Source organism: Schistocerca piceifrons, chromosome 7, assembly GCF_021461385.2.
Source record: "Schistocerca piceifrons isolate TAMUIC-IGC-003096 chromosome 7, iqSchPice1.1, whole genome shotgun sequence".
Taxonomy (NCBI): Eukaryota; Metazoa; Arthropoda; class Insecta; order Orthoptera; family Acrididae; genus Schistocerca; species Schistocerca piceifrons.
Window position 1 is genome coordinate 422,609,624 of NC_060144.1, and position 9,409 is coordinate 422,619,032.

Here is a 9,409-nt window from a genome sequence, read left to right on the forward strand (position 1 = left end):
GCCTCATCTGCTTCCCTTTGCCAGTATCCCGAGTACACGTCCATGGTTGAGAAAAACTTAGCCCCCTTCGGACAATCTACCGTATCGTCAATTCGTAGAACAGGGTAAACGTCCTTTTTAATTATCTTATTAAGCTTCCTATAATCAACACAAAAGCGCCAACAGCCATCCTTCTTCCTGACGAGGACCACTGGTGATGACCATGGGCTCTGCGAAGGCTGAATTATGTCATTCATCATTATTTTCTCTACCTCGTCGCGAATTATTCGACATTCCGTTGCTGACACACATGCTGTCTGGCTTATTGGTTGATGATCTCCAGTGATAATCCGGTGCTTCGCCGTCGATTTGTCTAATTTGCTCTTCACCTGTGGATTGAAGCTTTCAGAGAACTCTTGAAGAATGGCAAGTAGCTTCTTCTGTTGTTCTTTAGTGAGATCTGGTGATAGTCGAGCTAGAAGATTTCGTCTCGTAGTGGTAGCGCTAATTTCGCTTACAGGCTCGGCATGGGAAATTTATATGACACATAACCGTTACCTTTCTAGCGCTGACTGCCGGAATGATCACTTCATTCAACACACAAAGTCTCCACACGCATCTTCCTGTCTATAGTGTCTCGTCTGGCATAATCTTCGAGCGACCACTGTCTATAATTGTCTGAGAAGCTTTCAAAAAGTCTCATCCGGGAATGACGTCATGACTACACTCTTGTTAGACGATGAATTCGACGGGCTGTGTATGGCCACTTATACCCACGCTAGTTGTACAACTTTCTGTAGGTTTTACATATTTCACATTAGCCACATTCAGTAGACATTTTTCGCTGTCGACGAACTGGCGGAAGTACTTCTCCGCAATAACTGAACATGATTCTGCACAGTCCACAAGAGCTTGGGCTGGTCGGCCATCCATGAGGAGATCGACGTAGTTTCCTATCATTTTTGTAGTGATCGACGGCGGAGGTTTTTCTGTTCAGCGGCCTTACCTCCAAGGGAGGTCGCACACTTTAGTTTTCCAGGATTCGGCGGCTAGGTGATCGGCTGGAGCTTCTAAACGGCGATGAAGGCCTTGATCGGTGTGTTGGGGAACGTCCTCTCCAGCGGCTAGATTGCAGCGATGGTGATCTACGTCGACATGCACCCATATCTACTTGTTCATCTTCGTCGTTCCGGAGTTGGCGTCGGCTAAGATCGGTATGTTGTCTTCTGGCGCGGGTATTATCAAATATCCGCCGCCTTTATTGACAATAGCGCACCACATGTCCCGTTCGTACACAGTGGAAACATACTGGCTGGTTATCCTGGGTCCTCCACATGTCAGTCTTCCTTGTTGCCCAAACAGGTTCGTCATGTGGCATTGTAGGAACGTAACTCCGCCTGGGTCTCGACTTCTTCCCCGTTTTAAAGGGAAGTGAAGGAAGAGAGATTGGGTTCAATGTCCGTTTCACTTCCTCGCTTATGACCTCTTGAAGCATCTCGGATTTTTGCTCACCGTGCAATCCAAGTGCCTTCCGAACTTCCTCTCTCACTGTCTGATGAGGAACACTTGTGAAATCAGTTTCTTCCTCGGTTACAGGCATCAGTACAACGTTTGGAAACCGTTCAGACTTCTTGCGTGTAATTCTTTTTTGATGCATTGTCTCGATGTACTGGCACCATTTTATGAAATAGTCTCCTGTCAAAACCTCCTTCAGGAATAGGGCTTGATACATGTCCTCAGCAACACCCCTCATGAGATGTGCAACCTTTTCTTCCTCCTTCATTCCAGGATATACTATTTTACACAGCTCCAAGACGTCTTGGATGTAGGATGCTGTAGTTCCTCCTGGACGCTGTACCCTTCAGTCTTCAGTCTTGCACATCTGTCGTTTTGTGTCGCCGAAATACTTGCGCAGTTCCGCCAGAATACTTGCCAGCTTGTGAATCCCCTCGTTGTTCTCATACCATTGCTTGGCAGTGACCTCATAGTAGAAAAATACGTTAGCCAAACACACGGTGTCATCTCATTTGTTAAATTTGGCTATACGCTCATATACCTTCAGCCACTTGTTTGGATATTGGCCATCGTCACCAGAAAACCCGGAATGATATACCATGTGGTGGCACACAGTTGATATCAGCGTAACGTCTTGATCTTCCGATAGATTGCGATCTGTTGAATATCGCTCGAATTCGGGTTTCTCGCCACGTAAACGGCGGCTCTGTCGTGGCCTGATGGGAGCCACTGTGTCGTCTATAATGTGCGCTATCACTAGTTCCGATGCCCGGCGTCTCCACCACAATAATGTCACATAGAAGAAGGTGTAATTAGATGAATGACGAACACTAACTTCACTTAAGGAAGGTTTATTCAGCTTTTGCACATACAAGACCGCGGAGGAAACTGCCTCTGGCCAGAACACACAACGTATATATGCAGCTACAGAACATTCCAGTACAATGATTCTTGACATTTGTGGATGCTTCTAGAATGTAATCGAACCGAATATAGAAATTAATATGGTACAGCACCGGTGTGTTTTCAACTCACGACCGTGCATGCAACAGTTTAGCATCATAACCACTACTGCATGGTGCTACTCAGCTTTTTCTGCGACAATGTGATACAAATAGTTTTGCTCACTTACACAAATTCACAACCATCAGCAGAACAGAATCTAGTTTAATGCATTCCCTTCCTAGGTTCCGTCTCATAACAAATTTCCAATCTTATCTGAAGAGCAGAATTTCAAATAAATTTCATCATCAGTAACACTGTGCAATATAACATTATCCACAGCACCAAATCCACCAGCCTGGGATTTGAATGAAAAGATTGTTTGTGACAATTGCCACGACTTTTTTCTTGGACAGACTGACAGCAGCTTCAGTATAAGTTATTGTGAACCCATGGACGTTTTTAGACAGAAAAATTTCAATGAATCTGTAGCAGCCGCTCACATGAATCAATATGGACATTAATAACATTAATAACAACTAACTGTTATTGCATACCAGTAACAAAGGAAAGAATATGGACCTCTCAGAGAACTAGAAATACATGTTCGCACCCTCAGCCCACCCATTACATTTTAAATGAGCAGCTATAGCTACCTAATAATTTCCTTCGAATGTATACACAAATCAAGACACAAACTGCACCACTAACAGTTACACCACTGGAGTTTAAGGTGTCAGTACATAATTTTATGACTGTAGACTACAATGATGGATAAAAGTATTACTCTCATCCTAAATTTCAACTTTATAATTTTGAATTATACGCAGCCAACTCATTAACTGTAATTACAGTCAAATATCTCTATATACAAGTGTGGCACATATATGTCTAATTTACAGTATGCAGTCAGCTGGCTTTAAAGCATTTCTTCAATAATTTCCAAACACAGTATAAGAAAAAAGGACCTACTAAGGACAATTTGTGTTGTTGTCTTTTAATAGTAGCTTTATTCCTAGAGTGCAAATATTTTTCTGTTCTTAACATGTTACATTTTGCACATCCCACAAATCAGCCTTGGTCAATATGTGATGACTGACACATTTGTATCTTTACCCCATCTGAACAGGTCATGAAGGCCCAATGTTAATGACCGGCTGTCATGTCATTCACAGCCCACATACGTCGCTGTACGCAGATATGGATGGGCACTTGGACAGCACACCATTCTCCCGGCTGTATGTCAGTTCAGGAGACCTGAGACACTACTTCTCAATCAAGTAGCTCCTCAGTTTGCCTCACAAGGTCTGAGTGCACCCTGCTGGCCAACAGCACTTGGCAGACTGGATAGTCACCCATCCAAGTACTAGTCCAACCCAACAGCACTTAACTTCAGTGATCTGATGGGAACCAGTGTTACTACTGTGGTTAGGCCGTTGGCGTTTGTATCTTAGCTTAATGATAATCTTTGCATTCTAAACATAAACCTCCAGTGGATACCACATGTGGGACACTAAACACTGACATTAAGAATATAACGATGAATGTCACAGCAATTTATCTGCAATATGTGTGCAGTGTGGAATTCAATAACATATATGTATCGACCTGATGAACCACATGGACAGCCACAAAACCGATCGCCATCTACTGGAACTTATGTAAGTGAACATAGCTATTTTGCATCATATATAAATAAATGCAGGCACTTCAGTGTAATTTTATTAGTGAAACAACTTACAAAGTGGCTCTAAATAATCAAATGTTCTTGTGTAGTGTGGGAGCAGATGACATTCTGTTGGCCAAAACACCTGAGTAACCAAAATTATTAGCCATCTGAAGATGGGCATGGTACCCCGAAACTGATTAAGGCACTAAAATCAATCATTTGAAAAATATTTGTGGATGGATGCGTCATTTACCAACTATTATGTGTATGTATTGTAGATGCTGAGACTATGCCCAGGAACCAACCAGTTGTGCATATTCTTGTACGGTTGCTGTGCTAAGGTAACATTTATTATTGTTTTCTTGTTAGGGTAGCTATTGCTGGTGTGTCTATAAAACACATTCGTTTGTTTGCTATCAGGTATATTTTGCTGTATTTGTGTGATCACTATGTATGGAGGCAGTACATGTGTACTAGAATTGCTTCTACCTGTGGGTCATGAAGTGGAGAAGATATTTTGATTTAATATTCTTGTCTCATTAAGTACTGAAAGTAATATTCGTTAATGCATTTACATACTATCTTCGTTTCATTTTCTAGGTTAGTTTACATAGTAGAACATAGAAATATTGTGCTAGTATTTAAAGTATTTCTTGGCAATTCGTTAAAGAGTGAAGTGTCATATACCGATTGTGGTTTTGAGGTGTAAAAGAGAGGTGAAGGACCCCAGAAATAACAAATATAAAATATTTACTAACGTTATAATTTACAGTTAGATACTGCAAGTGCAGATTGTTGAATTAGGATTAAAATGGGACTCTGTACAAATCTGATCGCTTCTTATCTAATTTTGTGATGATGCTTTATTTTTTTTGATCGTTGATGCTAATCTCTGGACGAAAAAGAAGTCATAAGGAGAAATTGCGTCAAAAACTCGGAGTAAAAGAGTTGTAGATGGTGCTATAAAGAGGTAAAAATCATATGTGACACTTGTGTAGGACTGAAAAAGGAGTTATGGTTACTTTAGATTTTGAGTGGCGATGTATGTTGTGAAGAGAAGGATGTCTAATGAGCTCACTGATCCATAATCGAAAACTTCTACCATGAATTTTATTTATTGTTTCCATGTAGTGTGATACCTATATACCAACAATTGTTAATCTCTATTTTCGTTACAAAATTTGGTCTATTTTATGATGTATGATACGATTATTAGTGAAGGCTTCATATCACATAACTTGTCTTTTAATGTTATGAATTTAAGATGCTTGATAAATGTGAAAGAGACACAAATAACTAATAGTGTCTGAAATAGATTATTTTTATTAATGATTCACACATGTATTTTTGTTTAGGTACTCCATGTGAGGCGGATACACTAATTTCCATGTACCAATCTGTGGGGTGGATCGCATGAATGAAACTGACACTGCAGTGAACAAGGAATCTCTTGGCTAAGATCACATACCCCTACCAGTGCTGGGAGCCATTCACCATCCACATAATTTACTTGCCGCATGATTGGCGCTAACAGAGATGGATGAGACCCTGAATAACTTCATCAAGATTATAATACCTTGAACATGTCATGAACTGTCCAGAAAGCAGCCTTCAGGGCCACTAGTGTAGTACGTCAACAATGAACTTCCCAACGATTCAATGTTCCACTCAGTACCATTACAGCAAACATAATAGTTGTCGGCTGGATGTAACTGTGAACATCTTATCCGGTGCACCATAACAGATGTACTTGTTCATGTGAGGAAGTAATTACATGCTTGTTATCCCATGTGGATTGTACAGTGTCAATACATAGAGTAGCACCAATCTCAAATAGTTTCTTTTTTGCACATTTTTTGCCATTTTAGTGTCCAGAACAATATTTTGTTCGTTAAAAGTTTGCATTAATTTTACAGAAAACACATGCACAGAGTGTAAAGTTGATATTCTCAGAATGAATTTGAAATAATTATTGAAAAATTAATCAAAACCAGTTTTACATGTACTATCCTACCACAAATTCCAAACAGTGAAAGCTATAAAGAGATTGACACGATTTGATTTGTATAAATATCTTACGACAAAATTATGTGTGGTGTTATAATTTTTATACATATTTCCAGATGAAATTTGTGTTATTGTTTAATCAGTTATAGATTTTATGTTATCTCAGAACTGTTCTTATGGGTAAGCGCTTCCATTCACAAATAGGGAAAGAAATACTATTAAACGGTGATTCTTCAGTTTCTCCCGGCGTATTTGTCGCTCGAACAGTCCACGGTTATCATGCCGGTTTATAGTGTCCAACGGGCAAAATATTTCGGCGGTCAGACATGTCGCCATCGTCAGCGCACCTGACGATGGCAACATGTCTGATCGCCGAAATATTGTGCCCGTTGGACACTATGAACCGGCAGTATACCCGTGGACTGATCGAGGAACTATTAAACCATTTCAAAAGGCCTTTCGTTCACTTATACTAAATTTACGTCGTAGAATTTTACTTTTAATAACTATGATTCTCCCCCCCCCCCTTCCAACACACACACACACACACACACACACACACACACACTCACATTTTGTTTCGTGCTGGGTATTCTGCAAGACAGCAGTGTTGAGCATGCACAACTTTCGACAGTGTGCCTCGTTGTCTTCGTTAGGCGATAACTGGGACTGTCCAGTATTAATGCCTACTGCATCCTCCCTCCATGGTCGGTTATAGGCTATTCGTCTGCAATACATTCCCGCTAGAATTGTCGTGAGATGTTCCGTTTCAGATCGGATGAGCTGGACCGCGAGTTGCGCACAGGTCTCCAGACACTGGGCTATGTTAAAAGAGAGTCAAAAGAAATAAAGGTAGGAGAAAACTCATGAACTGTGACACACGGTGCTAACTCAGCAAATACTTGGGTCCTGCACTCGAGCTGCTTAAAACGCGGTGGTTGCAGGACTTGAACTCAACGAAAGGAGCAATTGAGAATGTGGGTATCGGGAACGAATCCCAGACAGAGCGCATCGTGTACCATACCCGAACAGAACACCTTATCAGATCACTGTCAGGCGCACATGGCCGAAGATAGAACATCGGGTAGCTGCCAGACGCATCTAACTGTAAACCGAACGTCTCAGATGGTTATTGTTGGCACAAACCGCAGAGAGGTTGTCTGAAACCGACCACTGAGAGGGAATACAGTAGGTATGAAAATGAAAGCCATTCCACTCTGCTAGAAGTCTGAGGCAGCACTATGTCACGTAAACCACCCTTAAAGTAATTGAATTTCTTAGTTAACACAACACAGTACTGTCATGAAATTTGGAAATTGCTGCCGCATGGCTTACAGTTGTGAAATATCAAGCTTGTATGTTTTTCCATGACCTTGACTTAAATCGCTTGGAAGAAAGTCGTTTAGGGAGGATTTTGGTTACTAAATAACTTTCATTTTTGAAATGTGTCATGATATCAGTACCGCTTTGTTAGTGTCCTTTGGTCGTCTCCTCCAAGTAACAAACAGGGAGTGATGAAAGCTAGCTGTTCGTTTGCCATTTCATGTTTGGCTTCCATATATATGTTTATCTTAACTGCTAAATCATCTTCCCAATCCTTTGCTTAATGCAGCGGTTGGTGTCACTGCCATCTCACATTCAAACCTTGCTGGTCCATTTTTCAGATTATGTTCTACACCTATCGAGGTCATTTTCCATTTATAATTGATAGAGCGCAACAATCAGTCGTCCCTTTTTGTAGGTTTTATTACGCAAATCCAGATTTCGCCTAGTGCCTAGCCATTATCAATGCAATATTTTCTAATCTCGATGCATGTTAGATCCCTGTCGTTCGGGCGTCAATTAGAGTTCTTTGAATACTACTGAATAAAGAAGTAGTATTCAAAGAACTGTGACTGACGCCCGAACAAAAGCGAAGTAACATGCATCGAGATTAGAAAATATTGCATTGATAATATGTAGGCAGTAGGCGAAATCTGGATTATCGTAATAAAACCTACAAAAGAAGGACGACTGATTGCTGCACTCTATAATTTATAAATTACATAACAGTCGCTGAGTGCACTCACTTTTCCAGTGCAAAGTAACCTGATTAAGTAAAATGTTTTTAAACAGCTTAGAAAAAAGGAGCGGAAGATAATTTTGATTAAGAAGTTTTTCATTTAGTAAACAATGGTTATCACGCACTGGAAAAGGTGAAAGAGAGAGAGATCGACGTTCCGTGCCAGACGAAAGTGTTCCCACCTATTGTGGATCACATGAACTTGAATAAGAAATTATTCGCACTCCAGGAAAATAACCTCGATAGGTGTAGAACATAAACTGAGAAATGGACCAGCAAGGTTTGAATGTGAGATGGCAGTGGTTTGTTTATAATTAACCAGAATGAAAAATGCTTCAAAAGAAAGGTGATTATATCCCAGACCGATATAAGGATATAAAAGAAGGAAGCTAGCTTTTCGACGTATCTGGCACCTTCAGAGACACTTAAATCAATACATCTTGACATATTCGAGCTACTTTACTTATTACTACTAGTACACATGTCAGGTAATATCAGCTCTCAAATAATGTAAGAGTTAAGTAAAATGTTTTTAAATGACGTAGAAAAAAGAAGGAGCAGAAGACATTCTGGCAAGTAATGTAACATGATACATGATGTCATGTTGTATAACATGGCACATGCAATTATGCGAATCTTCTGGGTTTTTGGCACATGTTTAGGGACCTTTGACCATATATTTCAAGGTGCAGGTGTGCCAATACTTTGCCGCTGAGCGACCTCACTGCGTTGGGGAAATAGGAATAACTGAAAAAAGCACGAATATGTCAAGATGTTTTGATATAAATGTCTCTGAACCCTCTAGATAAGTCTAAATGCTACTTTCCTTCTGTTACATGACTCACTCTACCCGGAATATATTGGCCTTTTTGTGCTATGATGGGAGCATTTTTTACTCTGCCTCCCAGTTTTTATTCCACCACAATTTCGACTTTGATACAGCCATAGCTTGACAACCGTTGTAGCTTTTTGTTGACTCAAGTGACGACTGATCGGGTATAGGATTTTTGTTGTCTTCGAACCATGTTGCTTATATCGTGGCAACGGATAATCGTTTCATAAAACAGTAGGATAACCATTAATTACCAATAGTTGGCCACCTTGTTGCAAAATTTGAACCGAGGCGGGCAATTTTGAAACACAGAAGTAGCTCGCGTAAATGACGAAACAAAACTTGATTTTTACACGTAAAAATCGAATAAAGGTATATATTTGAAAGTGAATTTTCGTAAGAC

At 40.3% G+C, this 9,409-nt stretch overlaps 1 pseudogene; it reads right to left on the reverse strand.

The window, feature by feature from the left end:
* Nucleotides 1-3,759: 3,759 nt before the first annotated feature.
* Nucleotides 3,760-3,877, reverse strand: LOC124709216 (annotated as a pseudogene).
* Nucleotides 3,878-9,409: the final 5,532 nt, after the last annotated feature.